At 44.8% G+C, this 24,773-nt stretch overlaps 2 pseudogenes; both read left to right on the top strand.

Annotated features, from left to right (window-relative positions):
* Window positions 1–1,352: 1,352 nt before the first annotated feature.
* LOC116504733 lies at window positions 1,353–24,584 on the top strand (annotated as a pseudogene).
* LOC116504799 overlaps window positions 15,947–24,773 on the top strand; it is a 46,357-nt pseudogene continuing 37,530 nt past the window's right edge.

The following is a 24,773-nucleotide window of genomic DNA, read 5'->3' as shown; positions in this document are numbered from 1 at the left end:
CTGAACAATTGAGGAAAACAAGCAACATTGAAAAGGAAAACAAATCAGTCCAGAAATCAAATGTTTTCCACTTCCTCCAGAAAAACACACAATTCTTCACCTTCCGGGTAAGAGAGAAAAAAGAGAAAATAAAGAAGAGATTTCTATCTGGAGAAAGTAGAGTATGCAAAACTCAAGTATATGTTACATGAAAAGTCAAGGGTGATTATTGTTCTTTTGAGCAAAAAAGGGAAATATCTAGAAGTTACTAGGCAGAAAGTGGGGCAAGCCTCACTCTGGAAGGAAGAATATCACCACTAAATCAAAGCAGCACTAAACAAGGGATCTTCCATAATTTTGATCTCCCCAGGAATATGAGTTGTGGAAAAGCTCCATTGACGTGCCTGTTGTGCGAAAGATACAACTTGCAACTCATAGCTGATTATGCCTGAGAGGAATCCAAACTGGAGAAAACTGGAGAATGTGGCAAAACCTTTGGTCAGAACAACTCTGTTGTGATTCAGGGAAGGATCCACATAAGAAAAAAAACCCTTCAAGTGCTCCCAATGCAGTAAATTTTTTAGCGAGCATGGCAACATGGACTCATACCAAGATGAAACCCTTTGAATGTCCTGATTGTGGGAAAAGTTTCAGTACCAATTCGACCCTGGTTCAACACCGGAGGATTCACACGGGAGAGAAACTATTTCAATGTCCTGATTGTGGGAAATTTTTCAGTCAAAATTCCAAACTCGTGAGACACCAGAGAACTCACACAGGAGAAAAACCCTTTGAATGTCCTCATTGCGGAAAAAGTTTCAGTCGGAACTCTTTCCTTGTGGCACATGAGAGAACAGGAGAAAAACCCTTCGAATGTTCTGATTGTGGGAAAAGTTTCAGTCAGAACTCCACCCTGGTGAAACACCAGAGAACTCACACCGGAGAAAAACCCTTTAAATGTTCTGATTGCGGAAAAAGTTTCAGTCAGAATTCCAACCTGGTGACACACCAGAAAACTCACACAGGAGAGAAACCATATGAGTGTCCAGAATGTGGGAAAGATCTCAGTAGTATGACTAGCCTTCTAAATCATATGCTTATACACACAGGGGAGAAACCATTTGAGTGTCCTGACTGTGGGAAATGTTTCAGTCAGAATTCCCAACTGATTACACATCAGAGTGCTCACACAAGAGAGAAACCGTTTGAATGTCCTGATTGTGGGAAAAGCTTCACTCAGAATTCCAGCCTGGTGACACACCAGTGGATTCACACAGGAGAAAAACCCTTTGAATGTCCTAATTGCGGAAAAAGTTTCAGTCAGAACTCCAGCCTGGTGGCACACCAGAGAACTCACACAGGAGAAAAACCCTTTCAATGTTCTGATTGTGGAAAAAGTTTCAGTCAGAATTCCACCCTGGTGACACACCAAAGAACTCACACAGAAGAGAAACCATATGATTGTCCAGACTGTGGGAAATATCTCAGTAGTGTGACTAGCCTTCTAAATCATATGCTTTTACACACTGGAGAGAAACTCTTTGAATGTCCTGATTGTGGGAAACGTTACAGTCAGAATTCAAACCTAGTGACACACCAGACAACTCACACAGGAGAAAAACCTTTTGAATGTTCTGATTGTCAGAAAAGTTTCAGTACCAATTCCAGCCTGGTGTCACACCAGAGAGAAACCATTTGAATATCCTAATTACAGAAAAAGTTTCAGTCAGAATTCCAGCCTGGTGACACACCAGAGAACTCACACAGGAGAGAAACCATATGAGTGTCCAGACTGTGGGAAATATGTCAGTAGTATGACTAGCCTTCTAAATCATATGCTTATACCCACTGGAGAGAAATCCTTTGAATGTCCTGAATGTGGGAAATGTTTCAGTCAAAATTTCAGACTTCTGAGGTTTTTTGTCTTTCAATTTGCCAGAGAGTTCTTTATGGATCCAGTAGAGGGCACTTTAAGTCCTGAGTGGTGATCATCTGAATCGGTTTCACTTTCTCCCATGGAAGAGGAGGGTTCCTTCTCCTGGCCTGGAGAAAGGACATCAACACCTTCCACGCTTTCCAGGGCAGTTTCACAGCGTCTCCCTAGTTGCCAGCCAGGTTCCTCCCTACCAGCCAGGGTCAGTTTTGGGAGATGTCTAGCGTAGCAGTTGGGTTCCCAATGCCCCTCCTTTCCTTCTTTTGGTGCCTCCTCAGACCTCCCCCGCATGTGCACCAACAGCTCACAAAACTCCTGTGTGTACTCAGCCTCAGGCCTCCCCTCCTGGGTTAAGGGTTTCATCCTGCTTTTCGCCTTTTGATTTAGGGGGGGTCATCAAAACGTTTCCTCAAGGCAGTCATAAACCCCTTGTAACCCCTCAGCAGGGGGAATGATCATTATGCAAGGCTACCATCCAGGCAGCCGCTTTTCTTTCCAAAGCCATAGTAACACTTCTCACTTTGGCAACTTCCGATGAAAAACCTCCCCAAACTCCTGCATGTAATTCCAAACTTGTAAAAAAAAACCCAGTTCTTTGGGATCTCCTCTGTACTTCACTCCAAGTGGAGGAATCTGAGGCAGGACGGTTGGCCTTGACCAGGTCCAAACATCGTCCAATAACATGATCAGACGATGGTGAGAACAAAACTCCCTTTATGACAATTATCTTGAATGTCCAGTCCTGGGAAGATTGGCAACTGTCTTGAATGTTTCCTCTTCTGAATAATCTTCCTCAGTGTAGAATGATGGATTTTAAATTACCGTATTTTTTTGAGATGCATCAAGACTTTGAAGAGGCAAATATTTAAAAAATGTTTTGCACTCTGCAGATCACCCAGAAATGGCCCATTTCTCGCAAAAACTGGGCCATTTTTGTATCCAAAAAAGGGGGCATGCACAGACTTTAAGGGGCTTATAGAATCCTCCTGGGGGCTGGGGGAGCAAAAATGAGCGAAAAACAGCCCATTTTAGCTCATATCTGCCCTTGCCTGCTCCCAGGAGCACTTTGGAAGCCTCCTAAGGGCTATGCACAGCCTTTTTGGTGAAGCGGGCGGGGTTTCAGGAGGCCAAAAATGTTGCATTTACTGTATAAGATGCACCCAGATTTTCACCCTTTTTTTGAGGGAAAAGGGTGCATCTTATACTCCAAAAAATATGGTATCTGGAAATGGCCTTTTAAACCTTCCCAAATTGATGTACAGCAACAATTGCTTCTCTAAGATCATAGCTGAGGTCTTTACTCTTTGGCATTGTCTTAACACACACCTCAATGTCAGAGACTAGGAAACTCCTACACTTTGGCTTTTGTAGATGTAGTCTCTATCTCTGCCCCGTGTTGCAACGTGAATCAAGTAAATGCAGTCTTACTGAAGTACTAATGCAAATCTCTGGCATTTTTCATGTTTCAGCTAAGCATGAAAAAATAAAGTTTTGATTGAAAGCAAAATTGTGGTTGCATGTTTGCATTTCTATTTTAGTGTTTTAAAATTTTATAACACCTGTGTTTGAAAACAACCCTTTGCACTGCTAAGAATTCATTGATTGACCCAGTCAACAACCAATTTCTTCATTGAATGGATATTTGAACTTGGATCTGGGTAGTTTTCCATGTGTCAAATGAATCATGATTAATGTAAAATTATTGTAGGATTGTGACATGTGTGCTATTTCATTGCAACATAAGCTCTTTGCTTTTTTCCTCCTCTTCTGCAACCATTTTATGCACAATTAAAGATAAACTTTTATTTGAATCTTATAGACACAGAAGTTGACAATAGGAGCACTCTGGACACTGAGGATAACAAGCAACATTGAAAAGGAAAACAAATCAGTCCGGAAATCAAAATATTTTCCATTTCCTTCAGAGCGCCACACAATTCTTCAACTTCCTCAATAGGTGAGAGAGAAACGAGAGAAAATCAAGAAGAGATTTCTAGCTGGGAAACGGAGCATGTGAATTCAAGCATATATTACATGAACGGTCAAAGGAGATTATTTTTCCATTCAGCAAAAGAGGGAAATATCTGGAAGTTACTGAGGAGGAAAAGGAGAATTGGAAAACCACATAGAGCAGACAGTGTGACGAGCATTGCTCTGGGAGGAAGAAAACGGCTTGAAACAAAAGGACACCAAACAAGGGACCATCCATATTTTTGATCTCAGGAATATGAGTTGTGGAAAAGCTCCATAGACGTGCCAGTTGTGTGAAAGATACAACTTGCAAATCACAGTTGATCATGCGTGAGACGATCCAGACTGGAGAAAAGCCATACAAATACTCTGAATGTAGCAAAACCTTTGGTCACAACAAGTCCATTTTGGTTCATGGAAGGACCCACACAGGACAGAAGCCCTAAAAGTGCTCCCAATGTGATAAATGCTTTAGCAAGTATGGGAATGTGGACTCACACCAAGAAGAAACTGTTTGAATGTCCTGAATGTGGGAAATGTTTCTGTGATAAATCCAAACTGGTTACACACCAGAGGACTCACACAGGAGAGAAACCCTTTCAATGTTTTGATTGTGGTAAAAGTTTTAGTCAGACTTCCAACCTGTTGGGACACCAAAGGACTCACACAGGAGAGAAACCCTTTGAGTGTCCTAATTGTGGAAAAAGTTTTAGTCGTCATTCCAGCCTGGTGACACACCAAAGGACTCACACAGGAGAGAAACCCTTTGAGTGCCCTGATTGTGGGAAAGGTTTCGATACCAATTCCAAGCTGGTGACACACCAGAGGGTTCATACAGGAGAGAAACCCTTTGAGTGTCCTGATTGTGGGAAAAGTTTCAATACCAATTCCAGTTTGGTGACACACCAGAGGGTTCACACAGGAGAGAAACCCTTTGAGTGTCCTGCTTGTGGTAAAAGTTTTAGTCAAAATTCTAGTCTGGTTAAACACCAGAGCACTCACACAGGAGAGAAACCCTTTGAGTGTCCTGATTGTGGGAAAAGTTTCAATACCCATTCCAAGCTGATGAGACACCAGAGGATTCACACAGGAGAGAAACCCTTTGAGTGTCCTGATTGTGGGAAAAGTTTCAATACCAATTCCAGTCTGGTGAGACACCAGAGGGTTCACACAGGAGAGAAACCCTTTGAATGTCCTGATTGTGGGAAAAGTTTTAGTCACTATTCCAGCATGGTGACACACCAAAGGACTCACACAGGAGAGAAACCCTTTGAGTGTCCTGATTGTGGGAAAAGTTTCAGTACCAATTCCAACCTGGTGATGCACAGGAGGACTCACACAGGAGAGAAACCCTTTAAATGTCCTGATTGTGGGAAATGTTTCAGTCAGAGTTCTAGTCTGGTTAAACACCAGAGCACTCACACAGGAGAGAAACCCTTTGAGTGTCCTGATTGTGGGAAAAGCTTCACTAACAATTCTAATCTGGTGATACACAGGAGGAGTCACACAGGAGAGAAACCCTTTAAATGTCCTGATTGTGGGGAAAGCTTCAGTAACAATTCTAACCTGGTGATACACAGGAGGAGTCACACAGGAGAGAAACCCTTTGAGTGTCCTGATTGTGGGAAAAGTTTCAATACCAATTCCAAGCTGGTGACACACCAGAGGGTTCACACAGGAGAGAAACCCTTTGAGTGTCTTGATTGTGGGAAAAGTTTCAATACCAATTCCAGTCTGGTTAGACACCAGAGGGTTCACACAGGAGAGAAATCCTTTGAGTGTCCTGATTGTGAGAAAAGTTTTAGTCACTATTCCAGTCTGGTGACACACCAAAGGACTCACACAGGAGAGAAACCCTTTGAGTGTCCTGATTGTGGGAAAAGTTTCAGTACCAATTCCAGCCTGGTGATGCACAGGAGGACTCACACAGGAGAGAAACCCTTTAAATGTCCTGATTGTGGGAAATGTTTCAGTCAGAATTCTAGTCTGGTTAAACACCAGAGCACTCAAACAGGCTAGAAACCCTTTGAGTGTCCTGATTGTGGGAAAAGCTTTAGTAACAATTCTAACCTGGTGATACACAGGAGGAGTCACACAGGGGAGAAACCCTTTGAGTGTCCTGATTGTGGGAAATGTTATAGTCAGAATTCCAGCCTGGTGAGTCACCAGAGGACTCACACAGGGGGGAAACCTTATGAGTGTCCAGACAGTGGGGAAGATCTCGTACTAGGGTTAACGTTATAAATTATGTCCTTATACACAGAGGGGAGAAACCATTTGAGTGCCCTGTGTGTGACCTTTGCCTCAGAAAACATTCCACCCATACACTTTCAGCATAAGAAGTTGCTGAATTTTTATTTTTTTTGCAGAAATTCTGAAATTATGCAAAAATCTTTTTTGGTGTGTTATATGCATTCTTATGGTGATAGATGATAGAAATTGCCAAATACAGGTTGCAGTGAACCAGAATCATGTGATTCTCTTCTATGTCCTTTTGACCAGCAAATTCAATATGGAAGCCAGATTAGCTTAACAACCACGTAACTAATAACAGCAATGATTCACTTATCTGTAACAAGAAACGTGGTTCAAATGGAGCAAAACTTTCTTAACAGACGTCTCACTTAGAAAGTGAAATTTTGGGGTGAATTGTTGCAAATCAAGGACTACCTGTATTTACCCTGCATCTCCTTCCCTCTGTCCTGCGTCGTAATTCATATTCTCCAACTAGGCTGTAGACATGAGATCTGACTCCGGCTGAAGGCATGCATGGAATTTCCCCTTCCATGCCAGCCTGATAATAGTCATGGCAATGCTTTAGAAGTTGACATACGGCTCCCCTCACTTCCCGAAAGCGACCTGTGTGACACAAAGACAATTTGAGTACAGGTATATAACTTAGGGATGTGTCCCTCCTGCAGGCTTGCTTGGATTTCCTGAATGGAATTTTGCTATGAGGTCTGCCCAATTGTACTGCTAATAGTTCACGTAACACCTCAGGTACTGCTCTATCGTGGTGTTCAGTCTCTCTGCTACCCCATTGGTGCCCAGATGAAAAGCTGAACTAAGACCCTGAGATGACCCAATAGACTGCAGGAACTCCCTCCAGAACGTAGCCGTGAACTGGACCCCTCTGTCTGAGATAATTCTTCAAGATACTCCATGCAGGCGGTAGATATGCTTCATGAACAGTTATGCCAGCTTGTGAGCCAAGGGTAGTCCATTACAAGATATGAAGTGTGCCTGTTTGGAGAAGAGATCTATTACAGTCCAAATCATTGTGTTTCCCCACTTTTTGGCAACTCTACTATAAAGTCCCTTGCTATCTCCTCCCATGGCCTCCTTGTCTCTGCTACTGTTTGCAGCAGTCTGGGGGGGTGTTTCCTGGTCGTCTCTTCATTGTGGCGCAGATGGTGCAACTTTTCACATAACTATCCACATCTTTCTTTATGCTTGGCCAGCAGAATTGCCTCCAGGCTAAGTGTAAAGTCTTTAGGAACCCAAAGTGGCCTGCCGGTTTGGCATCATGACTCCTCTGGAGAACTAGGGTATGTAGGGATTCTGGGACTTAGAATTTCGTCCCCTTCCATGCAAGGTCATCTCCTTTCATCAAGATGTGTTGGCTGTTTTGGAACCAGGGGTCTGCTAGCAGTTCAGTTTTGAGTCTTGTGGTTAGGTTGCTTGCGGGTTGGTCTTGCTGTTCACAGCGTTGCCGCCTGATGGTTACTTGGGCAGCTGAGTAGAGGAAATGATGGCGTCCACTACGTGCTCCCGTTCTCATTTGTACTGAGGCATGCAGGAGAGGACGCCAGCTAATAAGTTCCTCCTGCCTGGAATGTGCTTTAAAACAAAATCAAAAGGGTTGAAGTATTGAGCCCATGGGACTTGTTTGGGTGATAGCTTCTGTGGGGTCCTAAGCACCTCCAGATTTTTGTGGTCGGTCCAGACTTCAAATGGTTTCTGGCCCCCTTCCAACAGGTGTCTCCAGGTTAGCAGTGCCCATCTCACTATGAAAGCCTCCTTGTTCCATGCAGTCCATCGTCTCTCTGTGTCTGTGAGCTTGCGGGAGGTGTAGGCGCAGGGTTGTAAGTTTCCTTAGTTGTTTCTTTGGAGTAGCACTCCCACTGCAATGTCGCTGGCATCTACCTGGATCACGAAAGGTTGCTTCAGCACTGGCTCCTTTGCAAACATTTATTTTAGTGTCTCGAACGCCTCTTGGCAGGTTAGGTCCCATGGTAGGGGTTGTCCCGGACCAGGTTTCATTCCTGGGCTCCCTGTCTTCAGGAGGTCTGCCAGGGGTTTGGCAATCTTCGTAAAGGAGGGGATGAATTGCCTGTAGAAATTCGCGTAACCTAGGAAACTTTGTAGTTGTCTGGGTGTGCGAGGGGGTTGCCAGCCTAAGATGACTTGCACTTTGGCACATCTCTATTCCCTCATTTGACACTCGGTAACCCAGGTAGTCTAACCAGGCACGGTGGAATTCACATTTTGATACCTTGACGTACAGGTTGGCTGCCAGAAGTTTTTCCAGTACTTGGCGGACCAGGGGTACGTGGTCATTCATGGTCTCAGTGTAGATAAGGATGTTATCTAGGTAGAAGAGGACCCCATTGTAGAGGTGCTCATGCAACACCTTGATTATCAACTCCATGAATACCGCTGGGGCCCCCTGCAATCCCAAAGGCATCATTTTGAATTGAAAGCTGCCTTGGCCAGATGAGACAGCATGTCCTTCATGAGGGGGAGTAGGTATAGGTTGTGTACGGACACCCCATTTATCCCTCGAAAGTCAACACAAGATCTCATGGTTCCATCTTTTTTTCAATGAACCTCGTTGCTAGGATTTTGTCTATGTATTTGCACATCTCTTGCATTTCCCGGGGCATCATGGTATACAGTTTGGGCCTGGGCAGTTTTGCCCCGGGGATGATTTTGATGGCACAGTCTGTCTCCCGGTGGGGGAGGCAGAACATTGCACTCGGCGTTGCTGAATGCTTCTCCAAGGTCCTGATATTCTATTAGAATCAGTTCGGCCTCTGGGATTTTGTCGGATGTGGTTGCCAGTTGTTCTGTGGGCTCTCTTGGGGGTTTCCAGCGTGGGTGGTGTTTCTGCTTGCTGGTGTGGGAGGGGTTGGGGACCCTTGATCTCCTAACTCTGCGGGTACCCCCTTGCCACCACTTGTCGGTCCCCACTTGTCTAGCCAGGAAAGTCCCAGTATGACTGCGTCTGTCATTTTGGGGGTTATTATGAATCAAATTACTTCCCATTGATCCGCTAGTTCTAGCCTCACTGATTCAGTTAGGTGGGTGGCATAGGCTCCTCCCATTAGAGACCCGTCAACCTGCTTGAACTAGATTGGGTGGGCCAGTCTTTTTGTTCTGATCCCCAGTTTCAGGACTGTGGTTAGGTTGATCAAACACCTTATGCAGCCTGAGTCTATTAGGGCTTGAAAATTCCCCTGGCTTCCTGTTTTGGGGCTCTGAGGTGTATTGGAAAAAGGAAAGGGTGAATTGATTCACTCACCATTGGGTCATTTTCTCCCTCGTCCTTGCTGTCATATGTTTCGGGCAACTGGTTGTCATTGCCTGGGGTTTCACCACTTTCACCCGGGGGGGGGGGAAGGGGCGTCTGCAGCCTGGAGGGCTTTCCCAAACTTGTTGGTGGTCCATTTGGGGCCGCGTTCTGGTCGTGCCCTGGGCGGTGAGTCTGGCCTTGGTTTTGGGGCTGGGGTTGGGCATGCAACTGCCATGTGGCCCATGCTCTCGCATCTGTTGCATTTTACCGGAATTCAAGAGTGGGCTGGTCTCGGGGCCTGCTGTGGTGCTGTGATTCCCCGCTGGCTGGGTGGTTTCAGGTTGGGTTGACCTCTCTATTGTGTGTCCAGATGCTTTCTCATGTCGTTGGTGCGCAGCCCGCTGTCGACTTTTGCTACTCAGAACCACTCGGAGAGTTGATTTGGGATGTCGCAGTATGCAGTTACCTGAGCAATTTGCTTGTCCAGGCTTGTCCTGAAAAAAATACACCAGCAGCTGCTCTGGTAAAGTGGGTAGCCTTCTTATGACGCTCCTAAATGCACAGAAGTGCTCTCTTAATGGTGGCCCTCTCTGCTTTAGGTTGCTGAGTTCCTCTTCCGCATATGAGTTCTCCACCTCCTCAAATCTGGCCTCTAGTAGTTGCAGGAAGTCATCTATGTCTTGCAGTTGGGGGACTCTCCTCTTGTGGAGGACGGCTAGCCATTCCTTTGCTTCTCCCTCTAGACCCTCTGCGATGGAATTCACCATGGTTCTGGGGGATGGGTAGAAGTGCCCATAGCGTTCTAGGTGGATATCAGCTGAATCAAGGAATAGGGCTACCTGGTCTGAGTCTCTGTCAAACTTTCCCTTGAATTGGGGTGGGTCATTCAGCCCTAATCCCCCAGCCTCCTGTCGCGCTGGGTATGCTTGCGCCCGATATGCCTGGTCATCTTCTTCACCCCTCGTTCGGAGAGAGGGAGGGGGTTGTCTGCTCTTGGCAGCCTGCCTGCTGCGTGGGAGAGGCTCTGGTTGCCGTTTTGGGCTCTTTCTCCTATCAGAAGGGGGAGGGGGGCTGGACTCCAATCAGCATCTCTTCCCCCCAACAAGATCAGATGTCCCTCCCCTCTCTTTTGGGCAGCATGATGGCCCCTCATCAGCAAGGGTGGCCTGGTCAAGACCCTCCTTCAGTTGCTCTATTGCACTCCCTAGGGATTCCATCAGCCTGGCTTGTTTCCAGTCCCACCCCCAGTCCACCCTTGCCACCTTGCTTGAGACCCTTCCCTGTATCTGGGGACTACCGCAAGGGAATTCCAGCTCAGCTGCTTTAGGGGTTGATTTTCAAAAGTACTCATCTTTTCTTGCTTCTGCTGCTGGGAAAGACATCGCTGCTTGGCATTGCTGCATACCTCCTGCTGTAATCAGTCTTTTTCTCCAGCCTCCTGTTGCCTGATTTTCCCTCCAAGCACCCCAAATATTGAGGGAGTGCTCGGAGAGCCTGGGATTCAGGAAACCCGGAAATCGTAATAGATTTTTTAAAAGTCAGTTTCGGCCCTCTGTGAAGTTTCCAGAAGACGACCTAATCATTTATGAGCCTCCAGACAAAGTTGAAAAGAAACCCAATCATTTATTAGGATCGACATTCTGGCGTGGACTCCTGTGGAGCCGAAACTGCTTTCGCTTAATTGCGTTTGAACTTTACCCCCTGTATCTCCTCCCTTCTGTCCTGCATCATAATACATATTCTCCAACTAGGCTGTAGACATGAGACCTGACTCCGGCCGAAGGCATGGATGGAATTTCCCCTTCCATGCCATGATAATAGTTATGGCAATGCTTTAGAAGTTGACACTGGCATTGCGCAGCTCCTGATCCAGACCGTCCCTGAAGTAGTGGACCAGGAAGTGTTTGGGCCAGTGCCGCAAGCCTCCAAAACTCCACAACATACTCTTTAGCTGGGCGGTTCTTTTGCTTAATCACCTTCATCTCCGCTTCTGCTTTATGACCGTGGGCCGAGTCCGCAAATCTCAACCTTAGTTCCTGCAGGAAGTCACCTATGTCTTCAAGCTCCCCATGTCATGGAGCTGGGTCACCCACTCTACTTCTTCACCCTCTATGTTATTGACCGTGCTGAGGGTGGTGATGGCTGCAGACTGAAACCAGACATTTCTGCTTTTGCAGGGCTGAGAGGAAAAGGGGAATGATGAACAGGCCCTCCAAGGTTGCCCACCCCTTAATGTTTTTCCAACCAAATTCTCCCCCCAAACAGAGGACCCTCCCACCCAAATACTGCAGGACAGAGTAGCCCCATAACTGGTCAACATGTGGTGGGGGAGGCTGTAGCAGCTCTGCTGTGAATGGAGGGAGAGAAAAAAATTGGATTCTATCTGCTGCAGCACTTAGCGTTGAATGCTGTGACAGAGAGAAGCCTAACTTTTTCCCCTTCATTCACAGTGAAGCTGCTGCTCCCTTTATGGTCCCCCCTGGTCACATCCCTCCCGGAGGTCAAATTACCTGAAAGGGACAGGCATGCTGCTGCAGCTCCCTTCCAAGCTGGCTCCGAGTCCCTTCCCTTTGGTGCAATTAACAAATTCTTGCACTCTTGGGAACTTTTTCTATACTGTGCAAGGGTTTTCTGTGCATACAACGGCTGAGAGATGCTTACAGTGGGGCACAATTTGGGTCTACCCTCCACCTCAAGGAAAGGTCCATCAACTATGGTTAGACTCAATAAGCCAGGGGTTGTTCCCTTGATGAGCTCCACCGAAGATCCCCTTCATCCTTTTTGATTTGGTCTGCTTTGCTGCCTGGGGAACAACCGTGCCAAACCGCTCCTGCCCTCAATCCCCGTGAAGCCCTGCTGAACTGGCATGAGAAGCACACGGGGCCCGGGTGGAAGGCAGCCTTTTCTGCAGCATCCTCCTCCCCTCTTTGGATTGACCTGCAGCAGAGACGGGCGGGACTCTGCCTTTGCAGAAATGGAGCGGGTGCATGTGCAACAGCCTCGGTATGTCTGCTTGCCCCCCCCACAGGATCTCCGCCACCCCTCTCAGCTCCAGCACAGGGTCTGCATTTCCACCAAGGGCCGTCCGCCCAATGACTGGCCAGGTTGGGCTGGACGCCGACCTCAGAAGGCAAGCAGGCATGGAGGACCGCCAGTAAGGCAATGTGGAAGGCAGGGAAGCACGGCAGTCACCTGCTGGGGCAAGGAGAGGTACTGTAGGCTTTCAGCAACCCCTGCACAAGCTCCATCAGTGCCTACCATCTCCTCCATCTTTCCCGAGTCTTCCTGCTGCCTGGTAGGCCGGCTAAGCGGTTGGGGCTCAGGACCCCAAATAAGAAGCTCCAAATGGAGCAAAAAGTTTCCTGACATTTTAGTGAAGAATTGGTTTAATGCCAGGGTTCCGAGTAATAGATCCATCGCAAGCAAACCTCAGAGGCAGGTAAATTCCTAAAAGAATATCTTTATTGGAAATATCAAATTGGCACAAATCTGGTTAAAACCAACTCTGAGGGACCCCTTGTTTTCACCTAATTAAAAGTTTTCCTCTCAATCCCAAACAGTCATATACCCCAATCACTGCAGCGTCCGCTGGTCTGGTGACATCACTCCTACTTTATCTGGCCAGGTATGAGAACATTCTTGGTTCTCAGGAGAAAATATTTTATTATGACTCCACCATCCCAGCTATCTCTAATCCCCCCTCCTACTCCCTTGCGCTAATGCGGCAGCACTGATGCCTCAAAATGGCTTCAACCGGATCAGCTTCAGGGTTGACAGTATTTGCTTATGAATAGAGCTATCTATCTATTTGTAAGTGCTGACATCATCTGAGGGCTATCAAAGAGTGTAGGGGATGCTTTCTCCCTGTAGGGAAATATAATATTCTGACTTTTAAATATTTCTTCTAGGAGAGGAGTAGGGGCTAAGTTTCCACACGACATATTCCTTCACTCCCCAAATTTTATTCCATTGCCGGTGCATGCTTTAAAACTGGTTCTCCTTTATATTAGGGTTGTTTTGTTATTTTATGGGCATGCTCTTTTCTTGTGTTGTAAGAAATGTCCATCTGGATTCAGTTCCATGTGGGGAGAAAGACACTGGAAACATAGACGCTGATTGGAAAGATGGTTTTAATAGTGAAGCAGAACCATCAAACATGTGTGATTCTGGGTAGCTGAGCACTTGGTTTGATGAGCATATGGACTTTCATACAGTTTCTTCGACAGCATTTTGAAATTTGGAGGCTGGTTTTGTGTATTTTGTTATTTGATTTTAATTACCATATTTTTCAGAGTACAAGACGCACTGTTGTATAAGACGCACCAAGATTTTGAAGAGGCAATTTTTTTTAAAAAAAATTGCACTCTGCAGACCTCCCAAAAATGGCCGTTTTTTTGGGGAAAACAGGCCCATTTTTTGTAAAAAGAAAAAAAAAGTGGGGAGCATGCATAGCCTTTAGGAGGGTTGTAGAGTGCTCCTGGGAGCTGGGGGGGGGGACAAAAAGAGGCAAAAAATGGCCCATTTTTGCTCATTTTTCCTCTCTCCAGCCCCCAGCAGCACTCTGGAAGCCTCCTAAAGACTATGCATGGCCATTTTTGCAAAAGGGGTGCGGTTTCCAGAGGCTGTATTCAGTATATGACGCACCCATATTTTCACCCTCTTTTTTGAGGGGAAAAAGGTGCTTCTTATACTTTGAAAAATACGGTAATTGGTCTCCCAAAGACCAGCAATGATTTGGGGTTTTTAATCTTGTTTAGCAAATGTAATTAATCCTAGATGCTGACTTCCTTGGGGTTTTATTCCTGTCTTGAATGGATTACCAAATATGCATTTCTAAAAGTTGGTCCCTTTGTTTCTCCTTGGGGCAGAGAGCTGAGGCTTTGAGAATCTGTCTTTATAAACATGTTTCTCCTTTAGGGAAAATATATTCTGCCTTTTTAATATTTCCTTATATATATCATTCTTCTAAAGGGGTGTGTGTGTTGCTAACTTTCTTCACTTGGAAACAATATGGAACTGATAATGCCACTGCTGTCTTCTGTGATTTTTTTAACCTCTGTGGGAAGGGAACTTCACCAAGACAGTGTTGCATTAGGAAGACCAGTACAGCCCATAACCAAACTGGAAGTCACTAGAATAACAAAGCCAGGATACATTAACAAACCTCCTGAGAATAATTACCAGGATATCAGGACAATTAGAAATAGCTGCAGAGTACAAAATAATACAAAATACCTAGGAAGTGCAGGAAGAAGTTACCTTAAGAGAGGAAAAGATCAGAGTGACAACAAAGACTGATTAGCTCAGGGCGAAGATCTAAAAATCGAAAATACAGTAGAAGACACTAGAGCTCATCCCTGGAAAGTACTTTAGGGCAGAGGAATAACAAAACGCGAGATAGGATTAGAACCGTTAGCAAAGGGACACAAACAATAGTACAAAGAAAACAAAAGGACTTCAAAGAGGAAAATGGTATAAAAAAAATAAACTTACTGTATGACTGGGTCAGCTCAACTAGGAACGCTGATCTACATCACTGTCAGTCTTGCTTTCCTGAAATAATAAAGACAACCTGTTTTCAAACGGCGCTTGCTTCGATCCTAAATTCATTCACTCAGCCAGGGACACTCTCCCAGACGGGAAATCCGAACCCGCAGAGGAAATCTTTTTCCATTTAACACCATCTTCAAAAAAAAAAAGGGGGGGGGAACAAATCCAGGAAATTACAGACAGATCAGCCTGACATTAATACCTGGTAACATCTTGGAAAACATATCCAGACAACAAATCTGTGAACACATGGAAGGAAACAAAATCATAACCAGTAACCAGTAGGATTGATTTAAAACATTATGCCAAACAAACCTTATTTAATTGTTTGACAAAATGACTAATTAGTGGACCAGCGAAATACTTTGGATATCACATACTTAGATTTCAGTAAAGCATTTGATAAGGTAGATCACAACCTACAGTAGTGGCCAAAATTGTGGAAACCTTTTGGGAAAAGTTTATTTTTGAGGTTTGATGGCTAATAACATATTTTGGGGTTATGGTTTTTATTTTATGGTTAATACCATAAATTATATATCAATGAAAAGATATTTTAAGCAAAAATGTAATGCAATAACTTTTATGAAGGACTTTCTATTAGAATAGCAGTTATAAAGAAGAAAAGTGAAACACGTAGAAAAAAGAGTGTAGTGGTGAAGGCACCAGGTTAGAGACAGAGAAACAGTCAGTTCCGGTCCCACCTGAAGAGCAAAATCATCTGTCGAACTTTAGCCAGTCCTCTCAAGTTTAGGAAGCAGGAAAGGGGGGAAACCACTCCAAAAACCCTTGCCAGGGAAACTGCAAGGACAGACATTACAGACTGACCCAAAGGCACTAAAAACAAAGCTAAATAGCGTCAGGTATCACTACTTCACGGGGCTCAGTTGCAAAGGTCGGTCGCTAGGAATCGAAAAAGCCCGGCTGCCATATAATCACTACAACATCTTCCATAACGCCTTGGTGGAGATTGGACAAGCATGTTTTCCCACCTCCTGTCGCTTGAGGGCGGTCAAGCAACATCTATGCCTAGAAAGGCATCAATTCAGTAGTGTCAGCCGTGCTTCAGCTTTAAAAAAAAAGAGTTTTCAACCATCGAGTACATCATTGCTAGAAAGAATGAGAGTAGAGAAGAAGCTCAGGGGAATTTCCTCTTGGATCGCTTATGGGGGGAAGGAGGTGTGCAGAGCGGCTTTTGTGCTCTTCCCAGGATCGAAGCCGCAGCTTTAAGGTGATTGGAAGGCCGGTGGGAGGAGAGTCCTGGAGCAAGTCGGGGTGTTCGGTTCCCTCCACGGCCTGGAAGCAGAGAAGCAACTGGGCTGAAGCATCTCAGCTGCTGCTGCTGCTGCAGGTTCCTTCCCTCTCCAAATTTAAGCCCACTGGGTCTGCCCGCTGTGAAACTGGTGGCTGCAATTTTCCTCCTGCTGGGAAGATTTTAAAAATCTCTCTTAAATTAAGGAGGATTCTTTGGGAATGGCTTCCCTCCAGAGGTTGTGGGTGCTTCCTTCACTGGAGGGTTTTAAGAGGAGATTGGACAGCCAATTGTTCAGAATTGAATGGGGTCCCCTGCCTGAACAGAGGATGGACTAGAAGACCTCCAAGGTCCCTCCAAACTCAATTATTCTGTTATGGACCTGACGTTTTCTGGGCAACAAGGTCGGACTAATGTTCCTCTGGTCTTTTCTGGGTTGTTTTGTTTTACTTACATTTCTAACTAACAAGCACTGTGTTTCCTATTGGTGCCCCCATCCCCGTATTCACCAGCTTCAACTGTGCTTAACACAGCACTTTTTAAAAAAAATGAACGTTTGGAATGTTCTTATTATTCAGTTGTATTCATTTATAAAATGTATTGGCTACAAACCTTACCATGACATAACTATGGAGGGGCTTAGAGACATAAAAGATACATACATATTAAAATACATTAAAGGTGCAGATGTAACTTCGCTCTGTCCTGTGGCATCATGCTTCATGATTGGGTCGCTTAGTGACACAGATTCCAGGCCCAGCTGCAGTCAGTAAGTGAGGACTACTTCAATTAGGATGTCACCAAAGGGGTTGTGGAAAGTATTTACTTCCCTTACTTTGAGCTCATGGCTTCAGCTGTTGCTTCAAATCTTGCAGAGGCTTTCGACATCATTTCATCCATTAAAGTCCTCACATCTGTAAAGTTAGTGTCATGCAGATTGACAGGTGTGGCTCAGTAAAATCAAGTGTGTCTGTTGAGAAGCCAATGCTTTTATTTATCTGAACAAAAACTTTCCAATAAAAGTTTTCATGGCCCCAGAAGCCTGTTGAGGCCTGAACTTCAGCCTTGCCATCTGAAAACATGAGCAATCATCAAATTCATCAGGTTCCCGATTAACATTAGTGCAGAAGGTTTGACTGTAACAATTTTAATTATTTTTTCAGGCTTGAAAGACATGGATTATCTCCCTATTGTAGATGTGTGTATTTTTATTTCCCTCTGAGTGTATTTGTCTGCAAATGTATAATCTCTCATGTGGAAAAGAAAGTATACTCTCCTTGACTTCTATGATTTTAGGTATCAGGACGTAGTAAAAATCAGTTGGTCCTTAGAAGTTCTTAAAAGTAGATTAATACAACCACGGATGAACAACAACAACACCTGACATATTACATCAGGTCATCATTTATTTTATAAAAAGAAAGGCAAAACGGAGAAGTCATGTGTGAAAAATGTATGACTCAATAATTTGTAGAACCAACTTTAGCAGCAACAACTAGAAGTAATTCTTTTCTGTGTGACTTTATCAGTGTCTTGAAGTGTTATGGAGGAATTTTGGCCCTCTCTTCTTTACAATATTGCTTCAGTTCATTAAGATTTGTGGGTGTTTTTTTATGCACAACTCTCTTGAGGTCCCTTGTCGTCCTCCCCGCCCAAGCGGCAGCGGCTCCATGGGACATGGAGTAAGGCAAACTCCCTGTCAAACATTAAAGCAAGCTGTGGAATCGGAATCAGACAGGTGCAGTAACCAATGTCATCCATGCCCTTGGTGCGCTGCTCACTTACATGGCCAGCCTTACTGTTTGAAGGCTGAATGAAGCCTTCAAATGAGCTCCCTGAGTCCTAGGGAGAAGGGCGGCATATAAATCGAATAAACCTAAACCCAAGCACTGCGGGGCCAGGCACTTCACACCCGCGTCCAGCCCACCAGAGTTCGCTGCGCCGGGGCAGGAATGAGACCATGTCCCACGGACCCTGCTGCTGCATGAGCGGGGAGGACGATGAGAAGGAGAAGAACGGTGATGCTTTGTGCTGGCTGGGCAGGGAGGGAGCAGGTCATGCAGTGCTGGCTGGGTTGGGAAGGGGGCAATCATGGCTACTGCCAGCAGCAGCTTGAATACCCTGACTGAAGCTGGTATTCGCCATGCAGGGGGAGAAATGAGAGGCCCTGGTGTCCCATAAAGCCTGTCACTGCTTGAGTGGGGAGGAGAACAAGGAGAAAAACAGCTACTCAGGTGGCTCCTGCCCCTCCCCCCGCTGCTGCTGCCAGCAACTTGAATACCGTGACTGAAGCAGGGATCCGTACTCTCTCATTCACACACACAAACAGAGTTTGGAGAGCCCCCTTCCTCTCTCTCTCTGTCTTGCTGCGGCAGAAGTTGCAGCGCTTCGGTGCCTTGCTGGCGGGGCACCCAGTTAAGCTGGTGCAGGGATTGGAGGGGAAGCTCCATACCTACTCTCCGCCTTGATTCGTACTCCACTTCCACTGCCTCACTCCCAGCAACCTGGGTGCCCTGGCGGAAGATCGCTCTTTCTCCCATAAAGACACACACACACACTGCGCTCTCTCTCTGCCTCTGTCTCTCTCTGTCTCGTCCCATTTGCATGCAAACATCCCAACAAGGTGTCATTAAGTAGTTAAGTGGAAAGTAGTTTGCAGTGGGGAGACTAGCAGGAGATTGGCAAACACTTTTCGCGTTGAGAATGAAAGTTTCTGGGTCCCTGACTCTGCAGAAGAGGATGGGTGCCTGAATCTGCATGATATTATAGCATTCAAGAGCGTCCATTCTCAGCATGAAAAGCCTTTCCAAGCCAAATCTCCTCTCCCTTCCTCAGAGGCAAAGAAACAAAGGATGCAAGGTAAGTGAGTCCTTGGGGCAGGAAGGGAGGGAGAAGCAAGTGGGCAGGAGAGGCCTTGAGGGCCTGTTCTATCACTACGCGCCCCCCACCCCATGGCCTTCTCCACCCTGAGATACCTAATCTGCACCTTGGTATTCTTGAATTGTGAGCTCTTAAGAAACTTTCCCATCCTTGTGTGTTGCAAGCAGCTATTTCCAGTAGGGGAAACAGGACAAAGGAAGTGGGGAATATTATTTTCCTTTGCTATATTTCCAATCTGAATTAGACCATGGCAGGGTCCCTGCAGGAGAGCCCTTTTAATGTTTATGTATTACTAGAAAAGCAACTAACTTACTTCTGTTCTTAAATGCTAAAGCTGTTGCAAAATAAAAACAGGAGTTCTAATCAACTTATTAGAACCATCATTTTGACAGTTTTGCTGTCCTGTATTGCGAACACCTCCACGAAGGGCAGGCATGGGATAAACTGAAGGTAGTTTGTTTTCAGTCTTTTAAATTGATCCAATCAACAAGTGAATTTCATCATTTTTCATTGTAATGGAAACATTTTTCTTTTTTTCACCTTCTGCAACCATTTTATGCACAATTAAAGATACACTTTTATTTATTTTATTTGAATCTTATAGACACAGAAGATGGCAATAGGAGCACTCTGGACACTGAGGATAACAAGCAACATTGAAAAGGAAAACAAATCAGTCCAGAAATCAAAATATTTCCCATTTCCTTCAGAGAGCCACACAATTCTCCAACTTCCTCAGCAGGTGAGAGAGAAACGAGAGAAAATCTAGAAGAGATTTCTAGCTGGGAAACAGAGAGTGTGAATTCAAGCATATATTACATGAATGGTCAAGGGAGATTATTTTTCCATTCAGCAAAAGAGGGAAATATCTGGAAGTTACTGGGGAGGAAAAGGACAATTGGAAAACCATGTGGAGCAGACAGTGTAACAGGCAATGCTCTGGGAGGAAGAAAACGGCTTGAAACAAAACACCACCAAACAAGGGACCATCCATATTTTTGATCTCCTCAGGAATATGAGTTGTAGAAAAGCTCCATAGACGTGCCCATTGTGGGAAAGATACAACTTACAAATTACAGTTGATTATGCATGAGAGGATCCAGACTGGAAAAGGCATACAAATACTCTGAATGTAGCAAAACCTTTGGTCACAACAACTCCGTTTTGTTTCATGGAAGGACCCACACAGGACAGAAGCCCTAAAAGTGCTCCCAATGCAATAAATGCTTTAGCAAGTATGGCAACGTGGACTCACACCAAAGAGAAACTGTTTGAATGTCCTGAATGTGGGAAATGTTTCTGTGATAAATCCAAACTGGTTACACACCAGAGGACTCACACAGGAGAGAAACCCTTTGAATGTCCTGATTGTGGTAAAAGTTTTAGTCAGAATTCCAACCTGTTGGCACACCAAAAGACTCACACAGGAGAGAAACCCTTTCAATGTCCTGATTGTGGAAAAGGTTTTAGTCATCATTCGAGGCTGGTGGCACACCAAAGGACTCATAGAGGAGATAAACCCTTTGAGTGTACTGATTGTGGTAAAAGTTTTAGTCAGAGAGGCATCCTGGTGATACACCAAAGAACTCACACAGGAGAGAAACCCTTTGAGTGTCCTGATTGTGGGAAAAGTTTTAGTCGGAATTCCAGCCTGATGCAACACCAGAGGACTCACACAGGAGAGAAACCCTTTGAGTGTCCTGATTGTGGTAAATGTTTTAGTCACACTTCCAGCCTGATGCAACACCAGAGGACTCACACAGGAGAGAAACCCTTTGAGTGTCCTGATTGTGGTAAATGTTTTAGTCACAATTCCAGCCTGATGCAACACCAGAGGACTCACACAGGAGAGAAACCCTTTCAATGTCCTGATTGCGGAAAAGGTTTTAGTCATCATTCGGGGCTGGTGAAACACCAAAGAACTCATACAGGAGAGAAACCATTTGAGTGTCCTGATTGTGGTAAAAGTTTTAGTCAGAGAGGCATCCTGGTGATACACCAAAGAACTCACACAGGAGAGAAACCCTTTGAGTGTCCTGATTGTGGGAAAAGTTTTAGTCGGAATTCCGGCCTGATGCAACACCAGAGGACTCACACAGGAGAGAAACACTTTGAGTGTCCTGATTGCGGAAAAGGTTTTAGTCATCATTCGGGGCTGGTGAAACACCAAAGAACTCATACAGGAGAGAAACCATTTGAGTGTCCTGATTGTGGTAAAAGTTTTAGTCAAAATTCCAGCCTGGTGACACACCAAAGGACTCACACAGGAGAGAAACCCTTTAAATGTCCAGATTGTGGGAAAAGTTTCAGTAGCAATTCCAGCCTGGTGAGACATCAGAGGACTCATACAGGGGAGAAACCCTTTGAATGTCCTGATTGTGGGAAATGTTTTAGTCAGAGAGGCATCCTGGTGAGACACAAGAGGACTCATACAGGAGAGAAACCCTTTGAGTGTCCTGATTGTGGTAAAAGTTTTAGTCAAAATTCCAGCCTGATGGAACCCCAGAGGACTCACACAGGAGAGAAACCGTTTGAATGTCCTGATTGTGGGAAAAGTTATAGTTGGAATTCCAGCCTGGTGACACACCAAAGGACTTACACAGGAGAGAAACCCTTTGAGTGTCCTGATTGTGGGAAAAGTTTTAGTCACAATTCCAGCCTGGTGACACACCAAAGGACTCACACAGGAGAGAAACACTTTGAGTGTCCTGATTGTGGAAAAAGTTTCAGTACCAATTCTAGCCTGGTGACACATCAAAGGACTCACACAGGAGAGAAACCGTTTGAATGTCCTTATTGTGGGAAAAGTTTTAGTCGGAATTACAGCCTGGTGATACACCAAAGAACTCACACAGGAGAGAAACCCTTTGAGTGTCCTGATTGTGGGAAAAGTTTTAGTCGGAATTCCGGCCTGATGGAACACCAGAGGACTCACACAGGAGAGAAACACTTTGAGTGTCCTGATTGCGGAAAAGGTTTTAGTCATCATTCGGGGCTGGTGAAACACCAAAGAACTCATACAGGAGAGAAACCATTTGAGTGTCCTGATTGTGGTAAACATTTCAGTACCAATTCTAGCCTGGTGACACATCAAAGGACTCATACAGGAGAGAAACCCTTTAAATGTCCTGATTGTGGAAAAAGTTTCAGTACCAATTCTAAGCTGGTGACACATCAAAGGACTCATACAGGAGAGAAACCCTTTGAGTGTCCTGATTGTGGTAAACATTTCAGTATCAATTCCAGCCTGGTGAAACACCAGAGAACTCACACAGGAGAGAAACCCTTTGAATGTTCTCATTGCGGAAAAAATTTCAGTCAGAATTCCACCCTGGCGACACACCAGAGAACTCACACAGGAGAGAAACCATATGAGTGTCCAGACTGTGGGAAAGATTTCAGTATTAGGACTACCCTTCTAAATCATATGCTTATACACACAGGGGAGAAACCATTTGAGTGTGCCGAATGTGGATGGTGCTTCAGGAGAAATTCCACCCTTATTGCACACAAGAAAATCCACATGAGGCCCCAAGTGATGAGTGTAGAAAAGATTTGAATTTCATTTCTAAAGTCCCTCTGTAAATCCAACTGAGAAATTGACTATTTAATTTGACTACAAGGAATTTGCCTAATTTTTAATAGGAAAATATGTAATGGCGTTAAACGGGAAGGAGGAAGGAAAAAATGGCAACATATTAGTGTGATAATGCCTATCTGGTCATTAGCAGCAGAACTTGCTGGATATGGGTAGTTCTTGGGTTACGAATGTAGTGGATCCTGCCCATTGCATCCGAAACTTGAGAAGTTATGGGAGTGAATCTCGTACATTGAACGACATCACTCCCTGCTTTCGCCCACACACTCATTGTTTTCCTGCTTCAGATCAGTTGGACAATGCATCTGGCGCCAAGAAAGCAGCCCTGAGAGGCTGTGCGCGACTTCTTAGAGTTGCTTTCTCATTGGCAAATCACTTGAGGATTGCGTTCCTGTAGGTTTTGGCAGCCCTTTGCAAAAAGCCTTTGCCTGTAGGAACAGGTACTTCGTAGGGACACACCCACTCCTCCCAAGCTCAGTTGGTGGCAACAAAGGCAGTTTGCAAAGGGCTGCTGAGGCCCTATGGGAATGCAATCTCCCAGCAGGCCTTGGCAAGGAAACGGCAAATGGAGGCAAGGCCTGAAAGACTGAAGTCTTCCCTCCATATGCAAACGTCCACGCCTCAATTCACAGAGAATAGATCCCTAAAGTGTGAGATTACTCAAAACTACTGACCTTGCGTGATCTTGCGGTACGTTAGGACTCTGTCCTCTGTGAATGCTGGCAAATAAAGCACAGCAGAGAGATCTTTGCAAGTTAAGTCACTCTCCACAGGCAAAATGCCTGTGAAGACTCAGCTGGGGTTGGGAGAATAGGGGTGAATATAACAGAGCCTCTGCGGTCGTTCGTAAGGATGAACAACAGCCGTGGTGCTCCAGTATTCATAATTTCGGGATTTGTTTGTAAATGCTGGGGGGAAGGGGGGGCTTATCGTGTAACTTTGAACATTTGCTAAGAGAACACTTGTAACCCAAGGATTACCTATATTTATATTTGTAGAAATTGTAAAAATCTTTTTGGAGTGGTCGCTGCCAAGGATTTAGGATCAAAGAGTTTCAATGGGTGAGAAACTAAAGGAAGCCAACTTCATTGGTGCTGGCCAGAGATGCTTCCAAGGGCACCCATGCTAAATGTCTTATGCGTCTGTAACTTTGCATACACAGAAGTTTTCATTAGGTCAAAGAGAAGAAATCACATAACCAGCAGGGGTAGAAAAGGGGGGCTTGGGAAGAGGAGATGACTGTCTATATATGCTGAGAGAAATGTTTCCAAAAGGCATTTCAAAAGGTTGGAAGAAAGATTGGTAATACAGATGTGCCTACAAAAATGTATCAAAGTTGCCCCACTCTTTGTTTGATACACATTCCTTTTTTAAGTCAAAATTTTAATTAATAAAATATGCAAAACAAGCAAAAACAATTGATACAGAGAAGCAGGAAAGGAGTCGAAAAAAAGAAAAAATAATATAATGCACCTTCCGCCTTTTTCTACATTGAGAAATTGTCATCACCCATTCCTCTTTGGAAATTACCTCTGCTCAGTTTACCAGAATAAAGTCTTCCTTGGAAATTGATCCTGTCCTGAAGTCCATTCCTCACAGTTATCCAGTCCAACATTTCACTTTCACATTGTTCATAGGAACAGGGAGATTTTCTCTATGCACAGGTTGAAAGCAGCAAAGCTTTAATGAATACATTATATCGGCAAAGATGAGGGCAAAAGCAGATCTATTTCTTGCGCAAATGCACATAAAGTTCAAGTTTTCCCTCTCTGCTATTAGGCCAGGACACATTGTCCAATGGAGACTTCCAGTATTGTTGTGAGAAAGTCTTTTTAGGCTCTTGTAAACCTGCCAAAACGTCCTTGGTTCCCATGGCTGGCATCGATGTCTGGAGCTTTGTTCTTTTTTTTAAAAAAAATACTTTTTTATTTCCATTTTCATAACATACACTCACATGTATACTATACATAACCCGTATCATATAGTATTAAATAATAATTACATCAGTTCCTCTTGTCAACAATGCCCAGAAAAATAAAAACCCATTATAGCTCTTCTGCTCTCCATACACCTCTTTCTTCTACCACCCTCCAAC

The sequence above is a fragment of the Thamnophis elegans genome, chromosome 2, assembly GCF_009769535.1.
Source record: "Thamnophis elegans isolate rThaEle1 chromosome 2, rThaEle1.pri, whole genome shotgun sequence".
NCBI classification, from domain to species: Eukaryota; Metazoa; Chordata; class Lepidosauria; order Squamata; family Colubridae; genus Thamnophis; species Thamnophis elegans.
This window is presented reverse-complemented; position numbering and strand designations above follow the sequence as displayed.